This window comes from Megalops cyprinoides, chromosome 23 (genome assembly GCF_013368585.1).
Source record: "Megalops cyprinoides isolate fMegCyp1 chromosome 23, fMegCyp1.pri, whole genome shotgun sequence".
NCBI classification, from domain to species: domain Eukaryota; kingdom Metazoa; phylum Chordata; class Actinopteri; order Elopiformes; family Megalopidae; genus Megalops; species Megalops cyprinoides.
The window spans coordinates 11,089,678-11,113,713 of NC_050605.1; the positions used below are offsets into that span (position 1 = coordinate 11,089,678).

The following is a 24,036-nucleotide window of genomic DNA, read 5'->3' on the forward strand; positions in this document are numbered from 1 at the left end:
GGGAGAGAGGCTGGGGTGAAAGTCAAGGCTGATCAGCTGTGACTGAACTCAGACACTGCAGTCTCAGCATGCAGACACAGCAGGTCAACATTAGGCCACCCTCACATTTTGCCTTGTTTTGTCTTGTGGCCCCTGTCATGCAAGTGCCACTTCACTGGAAAATGCTGAGATATGTTTTTGTTATTTTTGTTATCATCATTGTCATTATTATCCATGTCTTATATTTATGTCTATTTTCTTTCTTTTGTTTTTACACTTGCTAGAATCCAGGGTAACTGTCAGTGTAGTTTGTAAGACAGTACAGCTGGAGTGCACTAAATCATGGTACCTATCATAAGGGTACTGTGGGTGGATTAAGGGCAAAATTCCCACCCACGGATCAGAGATCCCATTGAGTTAGGCACGTGTGGAAATGGGGTGCATTTACTAAACAGCAGTATCGGCCTCATCCAGCATGCTGACATCCCCTCCATCCTTTACATTTACATTACATTCACATTTATTCATTTAGCAGATGCTTTTATCCAAAGCAACTTACAAGTGAGGCAGAGTACCACACAATCAAATAGCCATATAAGGAGTCAGCAATATTAGAAGCACTACATTTCCAAGTTTCAACAGTTGGCCAGACAAGATACAAGCTGACTAGCAGAGATACAAGTGCATGGAACCATAGATTTGAATATTTTAAGGAAAATAAAGATTAAGACAGAAGACATTTACACTGACAGACCTGGATCCGTTTATGATCTGGCAGGAGGATAGGACATACTTGAAGTGGTATTGGCATGGAACAGAGGGTCTAATTACACTTGCAACTGCAGATGAAATATTTCACGTGCTTGTTAAATTAGCTGGATGAACTTTGAGTTACACAACCATTACTGTACTTAAACATAGGCCGTCAATGGTATTGATATTATAACCTGAGCAAACATGTACAATTTACAACATTTACCTCAGAATCGGGGGCAAGTTTGCTGATCGTCTCCGAGATGTGGAATTGTGCCTTGTTTGTATTAGGTTGGCAGGTGCTGCATTACGCCCAGTCTTAAGTAGTCTTGGCAGAATTTTCCCTGTGTGCATGTCTTCACTTTAAATCTCATTAGCACTCTTGCAGAAGCTGCTCATACTGTAGGTATATTTTTTCGGCTTAATGTCTGATTTAATATTAAACAAGTCACCTTTACCCTCGGGTAAATAAAACCAGTGAGTGTTCTGATTGCTTTAGCAGTATTCCTGTCTTTTTATCATCACATTTGGCACTTAATCTAAACCTCCTCCACCAAGCTTGAACATATATCACAGAGAGAGCAGAGTGAATTATCATCTTCTAGCTCCAGTTTCACTCCTCACTTTCTCAGACTCAATATGATTCACCTCATATGTGACCAGAGGGCTGGTTTAATCCTACTTAAATTCCAGGATAATATTCAGACGTGCGAATCCTGCTAAATTAACAAATTATTTTTAAAATCATCCTACCACTGGCCCTCCATGCTGTCTTAGCCATTGTTGCTCTTATTATTTTCTATATATCCCCGCCAGCAGTTGTGTGGTTGTGCAATTACAGTAAAGCCCTCTCAAAATACACCCCAGGAGACAGTTTGCCCATTTCTCTAGATGTTGGCTAAAAAGTCAGATTTCACCAGGACACATTTCTGGTCATCTCTTACGCAGTCTGTCTGGCTTTCTAAATGTTTGGAATCTTCAAATGGCTCAGACAGCCATAAAAGGCAATGGGTGGCCAGTTATGTTCTTGATTGCCTAAAGCATTAAATCAAGTTGAGCAGTTCCTTTCAGATTGAAAGGTCAACTGTCAGAGATTCCCTGTCCTCTCTCCTCAGATCACCCCAACAGCTGTGCATCTAGTAGGAGGTGAATTGGAATGTGTAGTAATCCGTGCTTTCAATACTTTTCTGTGTAAGCCTGCATAAATGACTAGAATTACTCTGAAAAATAAATAATACCACCGTGTTGTTCAAGTCTGTGCCCAGTCTGAGTAACCACATAATAGACAGAGTCATTGGTGGTTTCTTTGTGACATTATTTGGATGGCAGATGACATTATCCGTGGATGATTATTATACATGGGTTGTGACTTGTCCGTATGCTAAGTACACATACTTTTTGATCGAAATGAATTGGGTTAGTCTCCAGTGCTCATACAACAACTGCTGCTATCAGAAAAAAAACAAATAAACAAATAAAGCATGTTCAATAGTGTTTTGTGCTGCTATACCCAGAAGGTTGCAGGTTTGAATCCAGGCTTGGACACTGCTCTTGTGCATTTTGGCAAGGTTGTTAGCCTGAATTACTCCAGCAGAAGGACATCATTTGATGATGTGTAAACCTCAAGTTATGCTGGTGGCTCAACATAAGGATGTCTGGTAAGTAACGCAGAATAACGAGCGTATTAACAGATCTCTCACATTTTTGCCAGACTTTAAACTGTGGGAGGGAGCAATCTTTTTTTACTCAAGGGGAGGACTGTAGCCAGAGGCGGACATGTGGCAGGAAACGCACAAACCTGGTGTAGTAGAAATTAAAGCCTGTAAAGCTTGGCAGCTCTTCCATTGATTCACCTGTGTACACCATGGAAACCTCAAAAGTCACTGGCTTACCATAAGCCTGCTCCCACAATGCACCTGCCACTGGCTCTGTGATGTCATCACCATTCTTCATCAGCAGGCTGTGTAGATTTGATGTGACCAGTTTAACATACCTGTATTTAAGCAGTCATACCTAACACAGGCACCTGTACAGTGCAATGCTGATTTACTGTGTACACTTGAGGGAGTGTATAACTGTGCATATCAGAGGACGTGCAATGGCAAGGCATTTACTGATTCTCACGCTGACTAGTCGTTTTTCTCTTTTTTTCTCGTTTTTCTCAAAACAGCACATTTCCTTAGCCATGGTATGTATAAAAGGACTATGGAAATTCTCTCACTATGCCAACATACTGATAGTGATCCCAAGGCAGAACAGATAACCTCTGTGATTACTTAATCATTCATTTACAAATGATTTATAACATAGACATATCATACTTATAAACCTATGTGATATTGTGAAGGTATTAATATGTTACTGTGGATTGACCGAGGCAGCTAAATGTCTCATACAGCCTAAGAATTTTTTTATTGTTTTTTTTTTCTTCATTCATGGGTGAATATTATTTGTGACTTCATTCCATTAGCACTCCATTAGACATTGCCTGTCTTATCTCAATGAGTGGTAAAGCAAATTGATTACTCCTTGGCTTAGTGCAATCGATCACTGATTCGTAGAACTCCTCTCTAATTGTAGCACAAGGTCAGCCTTGTATTGAGACTTGCTCTCTGATTAAAAGGATGGAGTGATTTCAATGGGAACCAAAAATAAACAAAGTGGAAACTTTTTATGGATGTTGACCCCTAATACAAGCTTGGCCAATGTTTTTAAAGCTATTTTTGTACATTGGGCTGCATTTTGGGATCAGAACTTAAAGGACCTTGCCAAATTCAAACTGTATGTACTGGTTACAAGCCTAATAATGATCATACAAAAAGAATATCTCCTGATGGAGCAGGAAGGAACATTGTAATTGTGTATGTAGAGACCTGTGTCTGTTGTTGTCCAGGATTTCAGTAGCTGAAGTCTCATTGGTGTACACTGTATAGGGTTGGCAGCCTGCCAATCAGATTGCTTGCCATGATGCGGGAGATCTGATAATTTAACACAGTAGAGGAACATGTGGAGTGATTACACAGGTCTTAAATAAGATACATTTGTGGTTTGTTATACAGAGATTGGTTTGTCTAAATTCAGCGTAGTGGTGGTCTAACATCATAGCTTCCTCGCCTTGTCCAGGTTAGTGCTGGTCATGGATGTACGAAATGAAAGTGTGACTTCCTTTTCAGAGGGACACGATGAGGCATGGCTAAATTGCAGCAGCGCAGTTAGACCTTGGGTTCAGCAGCCAGAGATAATGGTGCTTTGATCTGTCCACCCGGAGCCAGATGCAGCGGGTCGGCCTGACTCGGCTCTGCCGTGAAGACGACGACATGCCCCGTCACACGTGTTTGTTATGCTGTAGTGTCTTGTGCAGGCTGAGAGGGAGAGCAGACAGAGATGAAGAAGCATTTTATGTCCCCATTTTCATTCTTTAATATTATCGGCTCTAATCAGATCAAAGTTTAGACGCCTAATCTTTTTCATGGGCAGGAATGAGAGAGTGTTTGTACAAGACTGCTGGGGGAAAGGAACAGACTTAAGTATTGTTTCTTGCCCATTCTTTTGCTTAACACAGTGGCCTGTCCAGTCTTGGATCCACTTGATGCCTTTGTAGTGTATAGTGATTACTTTTGGAATGTTTCTTACTGAATATCATTTGGTCAGAACTATAGTGGCTAATACAGTACTGATTACTTCCAAACAGTTTCAGAGAGCTAGTAATGTTGAACAAGCAACAAAAAAATATTCATGCAGAAGTCTTAAGCAGACAAAAAGATCATATCGAACTGTTCAACATAGAGATTTGCTTGCATTAGCATTTTAATGACAGTCAATCATGTATGTAATTAAATTTTATTTAGCTGAAAGCATTGTTAGTCCATGATTCCACTGTTGGTGTTATTTCTGTGTTGCCACAAGATCTACTGTAGTTGTCAACTGTTTGAGGAAGGAAGATGCGATATCCAGAGGATATTTTCTGTGGATGTTGTTGAGTCATAGGGGAACAGTATAGGGGGAACTTGACACGGAAGTCAATCCCTCAATTGCCTAGAGGACAGATCTGGGGGCCTGCTAATCTAGTAACACGCTATACAGATTTTTATCTGCTTCTTTGTTTTTGATTAGTCATGTCTCCTCTTGTTGAGATAAGAGCCGCTGTAATAACACTTGATAAGGCTTTAAGGGGAAAATCTCTGAAAGGATGTCTGCTGGGGAGTTGAAGTGTCAAGACGTTTTTATTATTTCAGAAAAGCCATAAAGCCAATGCAGGTGCATAGATTTAACTGTGGACTGAAGTGGATGAGTGACTGTGCTTATTTATTTTCTGTGTAGTAGGTGCTTGTAAGCGGAAGGTTTTCAACCGTTTGCCATGCTTGTCTCCAGTGGAACTGTGACAGCTGTATGCCATACGCTGTTATCATATGATTTAGCTCACTGTACCAGTATGTGAGTGGAACAATGACAGTGGAGGGGAGTGATGCGAGGGCTCCAAATGGCGAAGTCGAAGCCGAGTGTGTTTCGCAGCCATGGCTATCAACAGGATCTCCCTGTGCCAGTCTCTGCAGTCGATAGGCTCTCGCCGCCAGAGCTTTCTCTGTGCCTGTGCGGAGAATATGCTAGGAAGGCTTGCAGAATACGAGATAAGTAAAGTGCAGCTGTCTGAATAAAAAATCAGCAGATGAAAAAAATAAAAACTGACTCCAGCTTTCTGCTTCTGAAGAAAAACAAGAAACTGCACTGAAAAAGCAGAGGGGTGTCAGCGTAGTGAGGGGATGATGGGAAACCACACCACAGGTGCTGGGAATCTCAGGGAGCCCTCTGCCACTGCCGCTGCCCCCCCTCCCCTGAAGACACAGTGTATCTTTTTCACTTCGGGGGCGGGCAGGAGGTCAGCTCCTGCACTTGTGGTGATGATATCACATGAGATCACACTTCATGTGCTGGCTCGTGGTCAGGCCGCTGACGGAAAGCTTAAAAGCTTGCCTTGCGGCTACAGCCCTCCCATCAGCCACTCTGCCTGCTTTTTCCCAGCCCTAACAGACAACCTGACAGTCATACCTGCCCATTTGCCAGTTTTTTTTTTTTATTGTTTTTACAGAAGGACCCTCTGTGATTCAGGTATAAGAATGGGCTTAAGGTGGGCTAAGCTTTCCTCATGGAACCGGAGTATCCTTCCCCAATGGAAGGACACAGGGCCTAAACCTGGAGGACTCTGTTTCAGGCTGCAGATGTATCATTTACAACGCCTAACCAAGGACAGCGCTTTAAATTGGATGAAATTTCACACAATGTACTGCAAAAAGGGAGTTAAGATACACTGTCCAAGGAATTTTTTATTTGAGTCTATCTATTAAGGGGAAAAAAGTGTTGTAAGAGATTATATTGTCCTTTTGGGACTTTATTGTTGCTTGCATTAATTAGTGGAATTTTTACATCAAATACTCCTGTTAAGTTGCTCTTTGTGTGCCCCACCGAGCACCTTTATTTGTTGTCTGATTGATAAACGATTTTGGAAATCAAAGCTAAAATAAATATATATTTGAGAATGACCTTTCAATAGTGACAGCTGAAACTTAACTGGGTAACAGAACATATTTGTTTCTCTCAAATAGGGAAAATATATTGGAAATCATGAAAGAATACACATACGTGCACACATTCATTAAATTTCGCTACTAACAGAGCCTGTACTTATACCACATACACAAACTATACCCATATTGACAAATGCTTTTTTACCTGAGCTACATAATGAATTGAAAAAAAAAAAATCTTGATATTAGCTTAGATGTAACATTTTGACAGCATTAGATAAAAGTATAAGGCCACTTGTTCCTGTGTCAGGTTTTAGTGGGTGAGCCCACTGGCACTCGGGCACTCAAATCCCCATTGAGAACCTTTGGGGTGAAATTGCATCCGATATACATGAGCAGAACCCTGGGAGCCTGTGAGAGCTCTGGGCTGCTGTAAATGCTGTAAGGCAGTGCACTACTCACAGCTCATCACCTGCTTATTAGAGCACATGCACTACGCAAGCCTCTCGGGGCAGGAGCGTCTGCTAAATGACTAAATGTAATGCAAAATGGAACCACAGCAGAGGTGCATCCAGACCTTGTTTAAAATCCCGTGAAGGAGGGGTGAAGTTTGTGTTTTGTCTTAAGGGCATTTTGACTGAATGGTTTGTCATTGCTGTATGTGTGGATTTTGGATGTTTGTAGGGTTTGTGTGTGTTTGCACATTTTCTGTAGTTATGTTGCCGTGAAGGTATTCTCCGTTGTGATTGCATTTTATTGCCTGTTCCGTTCTGTCAGTTTTACTGTTGAATCCTTCTGCACCTCTGCGCTTGACTGATGTGAACTTAGCCTATGTCTTTGAGCTTGTCCCCTGGCTTCTCTGTTGCCCAAACCAGTGATTCATGACTTCGTTTTTTTTTTGGTATTCCAGCTTGACAGCGTTTAGGATTAACTCCCATATCAATTCCCCTGTTGAGGCAATAACGCTACCCAGTCACCCTGATTTCCACTTGCGTTGAAAAATTGCAGAGCGATAGCAGCAGTATGCATTGGAATTTAAGACAATTACGGAGTCCAAATATTTGCTCCACTGAGCTGAGTCAGCAAGAGGTTATTTGTCTAGATCAGAACAGTGCTCCTTTGTAAAAGCCGTGTTTCACAGGTGAATCCTGTCAATAGGCCACAGCCAGATGAAAGACTCTGTAAGGACGTTAAACATTGCAGGGGAATTGAAAATCCGATATTAAATTAAATTAAACATATTGTATCACGAACCAAAGCAACTCTGCACCTCCACCCTTCTTGTGTCCATGAGTGTATCTTAAGGTCCTAAATCATCCACATGCACATAGTACCAAAGGATTTCCCACTCTCCTCTTTTTACTAGGAGACCCTGGGAAACCGTTTGGCTTTTTTAAGGGCTTGTATTTCTGCTCCTCCTATCAGGTGTTAAGAGATTCTGGGATGTGCACAGTCCTGGAGCAAGCCCAGGTTTTACATCAGGCTGTGTCAGTGGCCACACACCTGCTTCCCTCATTAGCCCTCAGCAGTGTCTCCAATAATTTGAGGGCAGGATGCATGCAGGGTAACCTGGCATGAGATAACCTACCCATAAGCAGTGCATCTTTGCAGATGCGGGAGATAACTGCAGCGTAAATGGCACCCACGGTAGTTCTGTTAGAACGCAAAACCCAGGAAAGGCTTGGCTGGCCATATCAAGCACTTGTAAGTTAGCCTGGTAAGGGCCTTTGCCTGAGTGCTTGCTTGGTGTATCCAGTTATCCAATATAGTTTTCCAGTAATCCAACATTTTTGCTGGGGCTTTTCACATAGAAATTGACCCTTTCCAGGACTTGCCAAATGAGCTTCAAGCTGCAGCTAGATAAACACGTGAAGTAATAATATTAAGGTGAAACTCTTGTTATTTTTCAGAAAACAGCCTCAAGTGGCTTTGAACGGACGGGCATATCCTGAGGCACATCATCCTGTTAGTACAGCCGGGCTTAAACTCTGCCAAGCATTGTGCTGGAGTGACTTTGCACCTTCTGTGAGTGTGAGAGGCATATGGCTCATCATGCTGTCATCCCTATAAGCTATCTCTGGAATGAGTAAGTGTAAATTCAGTGTGGCAATGGGTCTTTGCCTGCCTCAGCAGCCTTTGCAACTGCAAGGATCTGGCCGGCCTACTAATAGCACGCCAGTTTCAATTGGAGAGGCTGTTATTCAGGTCCCTTTGCAGCCAGGCAAATGGTGTACTGCCCTGCTACAGTGCATGATTCCTCTCTCCACACTTTAAGTTTGATAAGCGTGAGCAGGTTGACTGTTCTGCTCTGACAGTTATTTGGGCAAGGGAGCTCATTTATTTGGTAACCTCCCCAAAACAGACAGAGAGCCCAGTGTTACCGTTGTGGTTTTTAGGTCTGTCCGCAGTCAAGGTGAAAATAAGAAATGTCACTCCGAGGCAGGTGAATTACATGCTCGTTACCGCGGGGGGGGGGGGGGGGGGGGGCGAAGTTGCACCATTTCGTTTCCATCCTGTCCGAGTTTCTCTTTCTCTCCTGATTGCCTCAGACAGCAGGAGGAGCCAGCTCCAGGGATTCATTTGCCGAATGGTGAGTCATTCAGTGGCAACGCAGCCCCAGGCAGAACGGTAATAAAGCTACACTAGTCTGTCAGTGGGATTACCGGAGACACAGTCTGGTAAATTGTGTTCGGGGCCAATCAGAAAGATCTGAATTTGCAGTCAGTGTTACTTCCAGTTTCAGAGAAATCATCATCTGTATGCCGTTGGGAGTTGAAAGGTAATAAGCTAATGTCATATGCTGTTCACAGGACAACTGTAGGATGTATAAATGCACAAACAAGTTACGTCTGTGGACACAGCTCATGGGGTTGCCTTTATTGCTTACATTTTCTCTTTACATGTATTTTTAAATGACTTGCTCACTGCTGCATGTCATACTCATCTCTCCAGATGTGAAGAAATGTTATTTACAATGTGGTAAATATCTCTAGTAAACCATCTTCAGTTGTGCTGTGAACTATATCATTACGCCTTGTAATAATGAGTGACTAGTTCATAATCATAATTGCTCCTGAGGTTGCAGCTGTTGCATCAAAAATATTTTGGTGTCAGTATTGATTAGAGAAATGGGTCCATGTTAAATAGGTTTGCAGTATAACAGGAACCTCTTTCACCTGTTTAATCACAGCAATGTGTATGGCATTCAGGCATTAGCAGGAGCATGGAATTTGTGCTCGTGTCTCAGTTGAAATCATTTTCTTCATGGACTACGTCCAGGTTTTTTTTTTTTTTTCTGGGTTCTACTTTTCAGACGGGACCCGCCCATGCCAGTGAGTTAAATTTCCTGCGCTCATTTCAGCAGAGGGGATGCCGGCGTTTCACGGCCCACATGTGTGAAATTTATCCCAGTTGTGCCGTCTCCTCTGACCACACAGAGTGATCTGGAGTGCCGATCTGTGATCTCCGCAGTCAGGTCTCCCTCATCCAGCTCGGTCTGTTTTATCAATCAGAACCCTTCTCGGGCCGTACCAGTGTTTTGTCCACCTTTTTGCTCCATCCCTCTCTTTCAGTCACAGGTTTTGTCATTACTTTACTCAGCTGACTCCTGTGACTCCTCCTTGAATTGTTCCACGACCTATGGGAGATTGAAAAATAAACTCAAACATACATTTATTGAAAATAAACAGGGATTCTTACAGTAATCGCTGGTGTTGCATGAGCTGGTTTTTAGATCAGATGTATATTTGATTTCCCCCAGTGATATGAACATGATGAAGGCCTTTCCAAGTAAGACAGATGGGAGTTGAGAATAGTTCTCTGCTAGAAGCATTATTTCTGCTCCTGAGCTGCTAAGTTTGATTATTTCACTCTGGCATGAAGCGCATTTGTATTTGAGATGAACCGAACAGCTTCAACAATCACTGTCACTGTCGTCAGATTTTAAAGCATGCTCTGATTCAAATAACCCCTTGAAATCTCCTTCCTTGCTTGGCCCCATAAGCCAGTCTCTAAAAGCAAAAGTTTCTTGCAGTCCCTCAGAAAGTTTCTTTCAAAATTCCTTCAAGGAGAGATGCAAACATGTGACCCGTTCCTTTGCACAGGCAACTGGGGTGCAGTCAGAAAAATCTCTGGCACAAAAGCTTTAATAATCCCAAGGTAGACCCAGATTTTTACAATGAGGAAAGACAATCGATCTGCACTGACACTTGGAAAACTTGGGGGTGTGATTTCTGAACCAACAGGGTAATGAATTCTGAAGGTGCTTAGGGACGTCTGTCTTGGCTTTCTGTTGATGTGGCATGAGTCCTGTCAAGTTTGAAGTCCAAGCGGACACACACACACAAAAAAAAACATTTTAAAACTCAAATCTCATGAGTGTTCCAAAGAATATTGTGTGAAGTCGTTTAGGCTTAGTGAGGAAACAATAATGGATGGAAGTAGTATTTGCCTTCAAAATGGCTTCCTTAAACCAAATACATTTTGGATTTGCATTCAGTGCTGGTCAACAAGCTAAGAATGCAGTGTTCTTCTGAAATGAACCAAATTGCTGAGATCTTTGATCACAGTAATACTGATGCTTATGTAGTTTCTCTAACTGCTCATAATTAGCTTTTAATTGAAAATTTAAAATTCATGTCAGCATTAAAGCATACATCAAAGGAGCTATGATCTTTGATCAAGAATTTTTTCCTCAATTTATGCATATATTGTTTTTCAAAACTAAAATAATTTATGCAAGCACATTCCGCAAAGGTCATGAAGTTTAAATGCCTGATTAATTGCAGTAAATGTTTTTTCAGCATTTCTTAGGTCCAAAAAGGCCTTTTTTTCATATGCAGACTTACTTATGGTGAAAACAGCCTCTCAGTAATGCAGGCATTATGTGTTAGAACCAGGCAAATTGTGTATGAATACACTGTGTAGAACCACATACAAGCACCAGCTCACAAGTGGTAATGAACGGTAAGTCCATTTGCTAGGATTTTCTATCTCTGTAGCAATCACTTCTCTTTTTACCGGTGTACTAAGGAGACAACCGGATAGCAATCAGTGCCACATTACTCTGCTCCAGTTTTAAAGGGCATCCACGGCAGCACACATGGGGAAATTAGTGGTTCACTTTTGTCCCCATGTAACACTTGCTATAATAACTGTAACAACTGGACATACTTTTACTGTTTGATATGGGACTGAAATGTATTTAAAATTTTCCTGATAAGTATTTCAAAGTGAGTCCCAGAGAATGCCCCCCGAGTGGCTCTTACTGACCTTACTCCGTGACAGGTTTATAAATCTTTGCTACATAGAAACTCTTTCCCAGAGTTTACTTTTCACTTAAAATATCCTTGAATTCTTTGGAGGACTAACAACTCCAATGCAGTGGGGTCAGGGTCTTGGTCTAGTTGGGCTTGCACAACCACATCTGGACAAGGGCTGTTTATAACACTGTCAGTCAACATGGCCAAACCAACTGTCATTCCTACCTTCAGACTTGGGGAGGATACACCAATGTAAAGAGTCCATCAGAGACATGTCATCAACAGGATTGTTTACCATGAGAGAGGCCTGGTCATCCACTCCCACTGTCTGTAGTAAGTCTGCAGAAGATATATCGTAATTCCAACTTAATAAACTTTTCAGGAAATGTGGAATATGTGGAACTATTGACACATTCCAAAACAGACCTTTTAAATGTGACATAATGGGGGCCCTAGGTTTCAAAACCGATAAATCAACATCAAAGAAAGAACTGGCCACTACTGTTTTCAACCAACTAGGCACAGAGTGAACAGAGATCTCTTTCTTGATGTTGACACATCTCTGAAAGCTTTCATTTGTCAGTCTTCACAAAACTTTTTGATAGGGATAGGTCTTTTAATGTGCTGAAATGATGCCTTTATGGGCATTTGGTAGCAGCATATTAAAGCACTGGTGTGTTATGGTGGTTTGGGCCCCGGGCAAAGTCCTACCATGTATTTGTTCTAGCCATTCACTAAACAAGGTGATTTCACTAGTTAGCTCCTCTACCTGGCTGAAGAGTTGTGCTAATTAAATTCAGCTGGTGTAGTGCATGGGTGGAACACATACGTGGCAGGACTTTTACTTTCTGAAGCTGGGGGTTTTTCCACCTCTGGCCCTGGGCTTGTCAGATTTGCATTGATGTTTATATTCCTGAGAACGGTATCTCACCCAGTATTTTATGGCAGGCTGTATAAATGGAAAATAAGTGTGTGTGTGTGTGTGTGTGTGTGTGTGTGTGTGTGTGTGTGTGTGTGTGTGTGTGTCTGAGTTATGTAACGCCAGGTTCAGATCCATCACTTTTCTATTTGGGTCCATGTGCTTCCATGTCTACATGGTGATTTTGTTGCTGGTTTGTCTGAGACTGATATGGTGTTGTGCCACAGTGCCCACTGCAATCACAGCTGAATCCATAGCGAATGAGCCAAGAGGAAGTCCTTGACAAGAGGGACATATAAAAGGGAAGCTCTTCCTTCCTGTCACATTTTTTCAGTGGGCAAGGGGATTCATGAGTCACCTTTGGCCGAGGTCTCTGACTCATCAGTTTGGGTCATATGGTACAGAAAGAGCAGGAAACGGTGATACACAGGCTTGGAATTAATCGACGGGTAGCCCAGCTCAACATGTATGAAATTGTTTTTAAAAGAATAACAAACACATGGAAGATACATCACTCTTAACCTGATGACTCACAATGCATCATCCATGACAAAAATGCTCTTAAGACAGATGTTTTACATGTATCATTTGGTTTGGATAAGGCAAAATATGCAACTTAATTATGCTAAAACCTGTTTGTGTCAGTCATTGATTTTTACCAGCAAATCAGTCAAAGATTAGAATTTTTTAATTTTGTTAATAAGAGACCAGTGCAACTATCTTGCTGTTAAACCTTTAACTAAGTGTATCAGAAATTTTGGCAAAAGTGTATTTATGGAAGTTGGTGTGCAACGAGAAGATTGCAGGGTTTATTTCCAGGCAGGGTACTGCTGTTACACCCCACAGAGAGATCTGTTACCTGAACTACTTCAGTACCAGCTGTATAAGTGGATATCATTTAAAATGGTGGAATGTAAAGAGTGAAATATGCAAGTCACCCCTGATAGGAGAATCTTTAATAATGACATGGTGTAATCTTTAATAATACAACAATATATACCTGTTGCTCAACGTAAAGACATAATCTCGTGTAAAGCTTCCTCTCCACATGGAAATAAGTCTGGGGTAAGTGCCAGCAGCATACGCGAGAGAAAATGTAGAACTAGGCTATGAAGTGCTTACTCCAGCCAGCATGCTGGGTTGAAGATAAGACTTGCAAATATATGTTAGTGATGAGCCGTAAGGCTATATCCATCTTTTCCAGTGTACGATTTTGCCGCAAGGGAGAATAAACCCGCTCACTCTGAGTTCTGGGGTAGAGAGGAGTGACAGGGAGGACCCAGGAAGGACACTGAATGATTTTTAAGTTCGTGAGAACATCCAGGATGTATAGACAAGAATAAATACTTAAATATTACCCCTAAAGTGAACTTTCAAAGACCAACAGTAGGTGCCCTTTAAATATGATAAGTGGCCATTCAAAAATACAAAATTATCATAATAGTAATAATAATTGTATCAACATGATGAGGGTTGATTGCTTACTTGTTAGGGCAGATATCTCTTATATTTGATTAAAAAACAGGCATTGAAACATTTATTTCACTGCTTTCCTTTTAAGGTATTTAATACGGATAAGTACAAAATGGAGAAAAGCTTAGAGTTCTTGGAAAATGGCACATTATTTTTAACATTTTGATACAGATGAGGTGTTAGTTTTGTTACTTTGTGAGTAATAGATGCTGCCCTCTGCTGCTGTAGGGTCAAACACTTGATTCAGGTCCTGAGGGAATGTTCCTCCTTCTGGCCAATCAGTGCTCTTGTGTTCCTGATAATGTGTTCAGTGCTGTTGATTCTGACTGTGTCTGATACTGTGGTGCTGTGGTGCCGTGGGCCAGGCTACTTATCCATATACCCAAGGGAAATGTCAGAGATATAGCTGTATATGGGTTTTGAGTATGAATAAGCCTACGCTCCAGCAAAAGTCTGAGTGCTGCTGTATGACCTGGAGGCTTAGAGCATGTACACCTCCCATCCTGCGACAACACTTACAACAACAAAATACCCATCAGAAAGAGGTCAAAGGTGAACTGGCAGAGCAAGACTCTACTTTGGCTCTATATACAGTAGCCTGGGGTTAAGGCCATGTTATATTCATAAAATATGGTTTGGAGAGCACAGGAAATATGTTTCTGAATGGCTTGAACTTAGAAATTTAGTTTCAATCAAAGTTGAATGGCATGGATGTTTGCTAGATGTTTTAGCTATTATTTAAAGTGACAATGATTTAGATAACTCTAAAATTACTTTCAGGTTATGGATGACTAAGCACTTTCTCAATGCAGTCTGTTCTCTGGTGAAGAAAAATATTCAAAAATTCCACGGCTGGAGTTACATCCAACAGCTCCCTCTGCTGGACATGGGTGGCACTTGCCCGAGTTGTCACTGCGTGCAGACATACTGTGGCAGCAGAGGTGAAGCTTCAAATAACCCAGCCTTTAAACACATTTGCACAAATAATTCTCAGCACAGAGGGGAAGGTAAATATTGAAGTGGTGAAGAATTGTTTCATTATATGTGGTGTCATGCCTACGCAGAGCGGCTTCATTAACGGATTCAAATTACAGGTAGAAGGGGGATTTTTGAGAGACATTGCACAGAGGTATATTACCCCGTGCCCTGCCAGCTCGATGTAATTGATTCTAAACCAAATAAAAAAGCCCTCACTCATTAAGCATTAACCAAAGGCCTCTGTCTATATGAAACAGGAAAGAATATTGAATGTTGGTGAGATATTGAAATTGGTAGTGTGCGTCTTTAATTCACTGAGCTATGCCAAAATTGCACTCTTGGGGAGAGTCGCACAAGATTCAATCGAGGAGGCAGAATCTGCTCTTTCACCTGCCCTGGGATTGCTCATGTCTCTGTCATGTCAGGGGAAAGGGATGGAGGTGATGCTATGCATGCTGGGAAGCATGAGGGGTCATGCTGAGAAGGCTGTCTAACTGCCATCCTGACTATGTTGAGACCCTCTGTCCTGTCCTATTGAAACAGTGACCTGTGCCCTGCAGAAAGGGTGACCTAAAGAGATTGTGTGGCACTGCTGCGTCTGATGGAGGGAAAAACAGGGGAAGTGAGAGAGAGCAGGAGAGAGGGGCACAAAAAGAAGAGAACAGGACAGAGAACAATGTAGAGATCATGAGCAAGAGATCAGAACAGGAGAGGCACAGAGACATATGTAAGAGAGCAAAGTAAGAGAACGAGGGAGAGAAGCAGAGGAAATGAGAGCACGGGGCACCCGAGCGGCGGGCGAACGAGGGAGATTGGGGGAAGAAAAACGAGAGAGAGAATAAAACAGACAGAAGACGAGGACGAGGCAGAGGGAGAAACCGCTTGGATCCCTCGAGGAAATCGGTGACAGGAACAGTGATCGTGCAGATGAGCGGCGACAGGCTGTCTCCGGGGTGCCGGGGCCTGTGATGTTGGTGACAGAGGTACGGAGGAACAGACTCGTGTCACCTGGCTCCTGCCGCTCCGCTTCAGTCATGTTGTCTGTGTCTCCCGAAACACGCAGCGATTCACGCTGATTTAATCTGGGCTGGGTGAATGTGCGCGGCTCCTACAGTGGGAATACAGTTTTGAGTACAAACACACTTGTGTATTAGGTACTGCTACCTTAAAAGACCTCTACCTTGTTTTAGTTTCAGACTGTAATAACAGGAAAGCTGGCGCAAGGACAGCAAAGGCGGAGCTAGAATGAAACAACTGCTTCATTGCTATACAGTAGAGTTGGGTTTCTAGCCGCAATAACAGAAGCAATATCAGGGGTGATACTTGAGTTTGGATGTACCTGGACACTTTGGGTTTGGTCTTCTCTGGTTTTCAGTGCCATGTGTATGGATTGGATTCCCAAAGCAAGTAACACCGCTTTATTTACCGTAAACTTTACCATGTACACATTGTCTGCTCTTCAGACTGTTTGATTGTTGTGTGTCAGTGCATGGGCTGTTGTATGTGGGGATGTGTGAATGGGTGTGTGAGTGTTCATGTGCGGGTGTGTGGGCGTGATGGTGGGTGTGTGTCCGTGGGTGTCTGTGGGGCTGAATGTGTGTGTGTGTGTGTGTGTGTGTGTGTCTGTGCGTGTGTGTGTGAGTGAGTGTGTGGGTAGGTGCGTTTCCCTGGATATTGTTTGCGAGGGTGTGGTTGCGAGGGCTGGTGGTGGATGTTGGAAAGATTCCAGGCGGTGGCATAGGTTGATAAGCACTTACCGACCTCAAGTGCACCGAGGCTTTGAATGACCTCTTTTAAATGGATGAGAATCGGGCCTTAAATTTTATCAGGGCACCTGAGTAATTACAGCAAGGAAGGGAGCAAACATTGATGTCACATCTTAAAAGCACTGTGAGTGATATATATGAATTTAGAGGCCCTGCTGACCCCATTGGATGAAAAGGGGAGAATCTGGCTCAAATACACAGCCATTTGACTGTGGACTCCCTAGATTCTGGGACCTGATTAAAGACACTGGCACTCTTTGGTGGATACTCAGTGCCAAGTTCATGGATTAGCTTATTAGGGGATAATTTCAGAACATCTGGGGGAAAAATGGGTAATGCATGTTTTATAGGATGGGCCTTTTTCCTGGTGGCTGTGTGTGTGGCGGTCAGGGACGTGTGCTTTGCAGGAGCCAATCTCAATAGTGCACGCAGAGGCTCGCCAGGGCCTAGTGGGCCTTTTGGAAGCGCAGGCCACTAATTGCGTGTTTGCTGTTTATATGATGAGCCTTTACAATTCGTCTGCAGGGACGTTCACACGTTTGCGAAGAAAAGCTTATGTTACAGCTAGCTGAGTGTTGGGAAGCCTTAAAGGGCACCTGCGGTTAGCAAGCGAATACATCCTTGAAAATGAACCCTCATGGAAAGTTCTGGACAGACCAAGCCCAAGGTATAGATGCCTGGTGCATCTAACCAGACACACCAAACAACACTTTGTCTGGTTGTAATGGAGTGTCCCCACCTCGGCTAGTTCAGCGCTAGCAACTTTGTGTACAGCATTCCAGGAGCACAATCATAGGTTCACACTCTTTTTGGAGATGGGAATAATGATTTTTGCTCTCCTAAAGCCCTCAGATAAGCAGGGTTGTTTTGAGGCTCGCTCAGTTTTTCTAACTCAGGATGTTATCGGATTAGTTCCTCCTTTCCAATTAGCCGATCCCCCATACTTTCAGACCCCATTGACTCATGTCTGTTTGTTTGCCTGAGAAAATGAGGTTGTGAGATAAGAATCAGTCTGACAAGTGCTTCCAAAGGATCAGCTGAAGTATACATATGTATTATTTGAGTGTGACTTAAAGTGTTTTGTAAACCGCAGTGAAACTAAACCATAATCTCAATTTCATGCCTAGATAAACATGCAGGCTTAATGTTTTTTTTTATGACATCAACAATGTACCAAGCGGAGAAGAAACTTCTCAGTGTCTCCGTTGCTCTATTGCTGCTGATAAAGTGGCGATATAACCAGGGTTAAGTTGGCATGGAAGCCCAATGACAAACGGGCTCTAAGAAATGATCTAAACACAAGTGATATAACTGGGTTCATCTGTAATTGGTCTCGCTGCACCACACCAGACTCCAAGTTCGTATGATCAAGTGCGGTAGAGCTCCAAGCCAATGCAAGCCTGAAAACTCGCAGGAAGACGTGATGTCAGCTGTCTGAAGCAAGGGCCACACTCATAAACGTTTAAGTCACTGTTGTGTGCAGATGTGTAGTCACATGACCTGACTTCACCTCCAGAGTGGCTGCAGCGCAGCATGAGTGAGAGACCAAAGATCACGTATGAGGCCGTCATGGAGAACACTCTGTAACTGTTATGGTCTGTTTTGATTTGAGACTTTTGCTGTAGTTCTCTTTGATTTCTCCTGTTTACTTTGTTCAGCATGGCATGGGCAAGGGAGGTGCAGCGCAAATCCAAGCTCCAGGCAGGCGATTTAGGAGTTTAGTTTATATCACAGGCTTGCACAATGGATCAGATATCAAAGGTGTCAGTTACAGTTGTATTTTTTATATATGCAGTAACCCTTTCCTGTCTTGCCCTCATGTATATTTTACTGTTTACTATTATAGTGCTGCCAGTTGGCAGCATGGAGACAGACTACTGCTCTGTGTGAATCCAAGGTTTCTGCACCAGCTGTGGGAAGAGAACTGTAACAGTTTAGGCCAGCTGTTTGCTGTACAGGTGATTTCACTAGTCTAGGCGTTGAGACTGGTTTGAGTGTGATTCAGCCTACAAGAATCTTGGCAGTAGAGTGAAAGGATATATAGTTTACCATGAAATAGCAAAACTGCTCTGTGGAGCACATTGCTGGTCTTATATTAAAACATAGGGCTGTTGCATAGTATAGTTAATATGGATTCCAAGTACAAGTGGAACCCTCCAGCACAGTACATTGTCTTGGCTGTATCATTAGCTAACAATAACTGGAAGTCTACAGTGGGGCAACATGATTATCTTTGTTCCCCAAGGGGTAGGGGTGGTTTACATTGGCAGCGCCCTCTATATTAATCCTTCCATTTTACTATGGTGCATTTTGGGACTTGTAGTGTGAAACATTGTCTGCAGGCAAGTGCCCTGGAGGATTGCATTTATTATAATTATTTATTATTTAGCACTCAGAGGCTGTCATGAAGTTAGCCTAATACGCAGTTGCTGGTTTTATATATTCATATATATGTTTTATATATACATATATTTACACACACACACACACACACACACACACACACACACACACACACACACATATATATGTATATATGTGTGTGTCTATTCCATTATTCCAAAATTATTATATTATTATAATAATTGTTATTCTATTCCAAAATTAGGATATGCCAGGTCTGTTTGAGTTTGAGTTTTTTCTTTCTCCTCTCTTAGCACTACTAGTCATAACATAAGGGACCTGAAATCTGTGGGTCAAACAAACTTTATATGTATTTTCAGTATGCATTCCATCTATAGGAGCAGTTTTAATGGCACAGAATTGCCTCCAGCTCTGCAGGGATACATGATTCATCAGTGCAAATCATCAGCATACCAGTCACTAATATTTAAACAGTTCATAAGTGGATTTTCATTTCAACATTCGATCAGAGGCCACCATCAGCAGAAAATGAGTGGGTTCTCATTATGGATTATAATTGGTATTATGATTATTATTAGGTCATTAATTTTTACAAGTAGACTTTTTCTTTCTTTCTTTGTCCAGGAATCTGGAGTCTATATTTCCAGCATATTTTGTTGAAACATAGTTTTTCTTTTGGAAAGTTGCTGACAACAAAATTTATGATATTTTAATGGAATACTGTCAGCAAAGCAGATCTGTTTTTGTTTGATTTTCGCTGATTGGCACTGGATTAAATTGAGGACAGTCATGTGAACTCTAACATGAATGCCCTTCGCTGATGTCATTGAAGTCGGGACTTGCTTGAGGATGTAACCAATGGCCCCAGCTCAATGAATGCGGGGCAGCCAAGGGCCAGCGTGAATGCAGAGCGAATATAATGACAGCTATACCTCTTCCACTTCCTGTGAGGGCACAGAGATGTATCCTGTCCCCACGGAAATGACCCACAGGCTCTTGCCCCAGCAGAACGTTCTGTTGGGCTTGCTGACTGACAGAAAGCGCAGACAAATGCTGCACTGCTCTAAACTGAAAATCCCGGGCCCGTCTGCCAAATGGTGGAATTATTGCCACATGTCATTTGTTTCTGTTTGGTCTTATGTGGTCGAAGGAAGAGCCATATTATTGAATGAAGCTTCTGGTGAAACGCAAAAACAATCAATTCAACAGAGGTTCGGACTGATATTACACAGGGGTAGCAGAATGAGTGGTCTCATATATTCAGTGCTTTGTATCAGTAAAAATCATGTTTATTTGGCTAAATTTCCATGCATCAGCCCTTTGTTCACGTACGTCCGTAACTTCAGCTTTGTGCGTGTTATTACAGTGGGCGCTCACTGTAAACAATGTGTGTGGTCTTTACTTTCTTTTCTGCAATGTTTGTTGAAGCAGAATGCTGGTAATTCTTAAATGATTATATTTTGCAGGACCTTCAGAAGAGATTAATTCAGCCTTAGATATTTTTAATTATGATGCTCCAAATAAGGATGCTCCCAGTTCCGTGTTTTTCTGTATGTACTTTCTTGCTTGTTAACGGCATTTTCTTGGGTGACTGACCTGCTGAGGTTAAACTGTAATTGTGTCTCTGCCCTTTGCCTCATTAATACAGTAAGCACAACAAAAGCAGGGCTATCGTTTTGTCTCTGGCCCGGCTCTTAACCTCCCGGTACAGTGTTGCAGACAGGCAGCTGTGCTTCTTTTCCCATTGCCAGAATCTCATCCCTCAACTTTCCTCAGTAGCTAACACCTCCCAATGGAAGTGAGGAGCTACTGCATGCTGTTCCCGGCACTCGCACAGCCATAGACACCACAATGTGATCAGCCTCTCAAGCAGTTCATCTGCTTTCTGCGAGGAACGGTCTCATTGCTGCAAAACGGACCGTGTTTCTTTTTTTTTTTTTTGGACCCAAATGCTCAAGTGCAGGACTGCCCTCATGCACGCGGCAGGTAAATTGATGGTTCGTTTTAATGTAGCATACTGTTCTGGGAAACTGGGGAGGGAGAGGGGCGTTGTATATTTTTCGGAGGGGTTTTTTTTTTTGGGGGGGGGGGGGGGGTGTTCCAGATCGATTCATACGACTGAGGGAACATCTTTGAAGGATGTGGCTTGTGCATCTGATGCTTCGCCGAACAGCAGGGCAACTTTGAAACATCTGTCGCCGGACGGAGGCAACTGAGTCACAGCTAGCAGGGAGGAAAGGAAATAATGGGTCTGCAAAAAGAGAGGCATGATGTTTTATAGTGAGAAATTCACAGCTTGGCTTCTTAAAGAGACCATATTCATTTTGTGTGTGTGTGTGTGTTTGTGTGTGTGTGTACGTGTGTTTTTACGTGTGTGTGTGTTTGGGGGGGGGGGGGGGGTTTGCTAAAAAATGCAGTCCTGCAGATGAGTGATAAGGGTTTCTTTTAGCTCTCTGTGAAAGACGTGACTGGTAGGGAAGTGCCTTTGAATCATCAGGGTCAGATAGGTTCGTGGTTGATTCCATAAGTGTTCGTAAGTGAATCTTCAAAGAGAAACTGTTTGTAACTCTGTGTACGCTGGTAAAAAAAGATGCACTGGCAAAGCTTATTTTCAGGAATGTAGTCTGGGCTTGTTTTAGTTATATGGAGATAAATGTCACTGTTTGTTTGTAGTTATCTTTCTGGCACGGGCATATACCTGCTAGACCTTGATCTGATATCCTTCCTTTTATGTCCTTGAACATATCTCATTTAAATGACCAGTCCACTCCCTCATCTCTGAACCATATTGAACCATTATAACTATTGAGTTCTGCACATTCTCTACACAGTTTGACAGACAGAACATCAAACATATTCAATATTCAATTATTCATCCTGCCATTATTTGTGCACTGGACTATGAACATGTTTTGTGGTGCACGCAATATTATTTTAAAGAAGCATTTTGTTACTTATAAACATATCAATAAAGTTTCGTAGAGGGGGAAAAGGTAGTCAAGTATTTGGAGAGAAATGATGGATGTGACTAGTTTATTTCTGTGAACAATAGCTTGACTAACAATGTTTCATTCAGTTTAAGTGATTTCAAATTGAGTCTCTATACACGGGGCGTTCACATTGATAGGCTTTTCAATTACAGTCCATCCTGCCTGAATAAGTTACATCACCTCTCTCTGCTAGGTAATTGTCAAGAAGGAGGCTGAATGGGTCCCTTTTCCCAGAAACCTGCTGGCATATTCTCTCCCCTGAATGTGTCATTGCGGCACTGTTAATAACCTCGCCTTTTTTAGAAAGGGGAACAGACTGCTGCAGAGTTATTGAGGACTACAGTGAGAGGTGGTGTTTCTTGATGGTTAGGGAAATGGACTTGTAACCAAATAGTTTGTTAGGTTAGTTTGATAGGTTTGAATCCTGAGGCAGTGGGCGGGGCGGGGCAGGGCAGCTGGGTTGGGGCATCGCTGTGCTAGCCTATTGGAAGACACCGAATACAGTAAATGACTCGGTGTGTAAATGGATATGTAAGACTGCTACACGTTATTGACAAAGCTGGGGACGAAACCGTGGTGGTTACAATTCTCAATGCTTTGAAGAGCTGCAGATATGTTTTTACAAAGAGAAAGAAATGAACTTCATTGGGGAAGACTGTATCTTTGAGAAGGAAGGGGAATATGTGTGTTTGTTGAATTTACTTGACATAATAAAGTTTAAATTGCAGGAAAAATATTGGTATAGTCCTAACCATTTACATGAGACCTCTGTAGATATCTCTGTCAAGCATTCTTTTGTAACCTTCTTTTCCTTTTCAGGTGAAATTTTTTTACCTGAGCTGGCTTCAGTTGAAGTACAGTTGTGTACCTCCTGACTTGACCAGTCCAGCAGGATGGTGGTCAGAGTCACCCTGGCTAATGCTGCCACATTAATAAGTGGATTATGTAATAGGAATCTACCATACCTGTTGCTATGTAGGATTTGAAATGCTGGATGTCATGCTGTTTGGATTAAGATGAATATTGCACAAAGACAAGGGATGGGGCTTTGAACACGATGTCCAGCATTGTTAAGCGGTCCGAGAACAGACCCCTGAGGCATGCCTTTGCAAGGGACTGGAAAAAATAACAGCTAAGTTTCGAAAATGAAGTCAACATCAACATGAAAGGGATCAACATCCCCACATCCCCCTCTTTTTTTGGGAACAGTATTCAAGGCACTGTACTTCACAGAAACCGCAGTGCTGATCAAGTTTGCTGGCTCACGACTGCCCCCCGGTTCCCTCTGTCTTTTGTCTGGCCGATTGGGAAGCAGCTCCTTTCAATTAGTCTTCAGTTGGACTGCTTACTTTAGGGACACAATGCTGGGCTGTATGAGAACACCCTGGATGGATTGTCTGAATGATTCATCCCTTCTCTATTGAGGTCCTCTCTTTAGGAGCAGTTCTGATACAGCTGTTGTATCACTAATCGATAAAGCATAATATTGTTACTGACAGAAGGTGTCAGATTTGACAACAAGCTTTACTTATCTATTGTATTTATATACAATACAGTAATGCTGTATGCCCTATATTTAGGATTAAATATCTTATCCTATTCTTTGCTCTAACAAATCATTTTATGCATGATTTATAAGTTTTTTTTTTTTTTATTGATGTTTCACAAAGCTACTTTCTTCTTCTGTATTTCTCAACAGCAAATACTTGTACTGTATGTTTGTGTCTTCAAATACCTGAATACTCCTTACAGTTGTCTCTTATTTCTGAGTTATCACTAGAATCTTCCTATAAACAATCTCAGACATTTACATAGCATATGAACAACCGTTGGATGTATTATGTGTTGTGTGATGTTTTGTGTTGCAAACCTTTAGTGCTTCTCAAGTTGGGTCCATCTTAGTTGAATGACACTGAAGAAGGCCATATATTATATTGTTTGTTCAGATTAGGCGCTGACCCCGGGGTTATAACAAATATGACTCATGCTTCATAGCCCTAAGCCTCCACGACTAGACTCTTTGGGTTTCCA

At 42.2% G+C, this 24,036-nt stretch overlaps 1 protein-coding gene across 1 annotated transcript in view; it reads left to right on the forward strand.

The window, feature by feature from the left end:
• Positions 1-24,036, forward strand: part of LOC118770332 (neuron navigator 3-like) — a 138,099-nt gene that overhangs the window by 11,662 nt on the left and 102,401 nt on the right. The window lies entirely within an intron of this gene.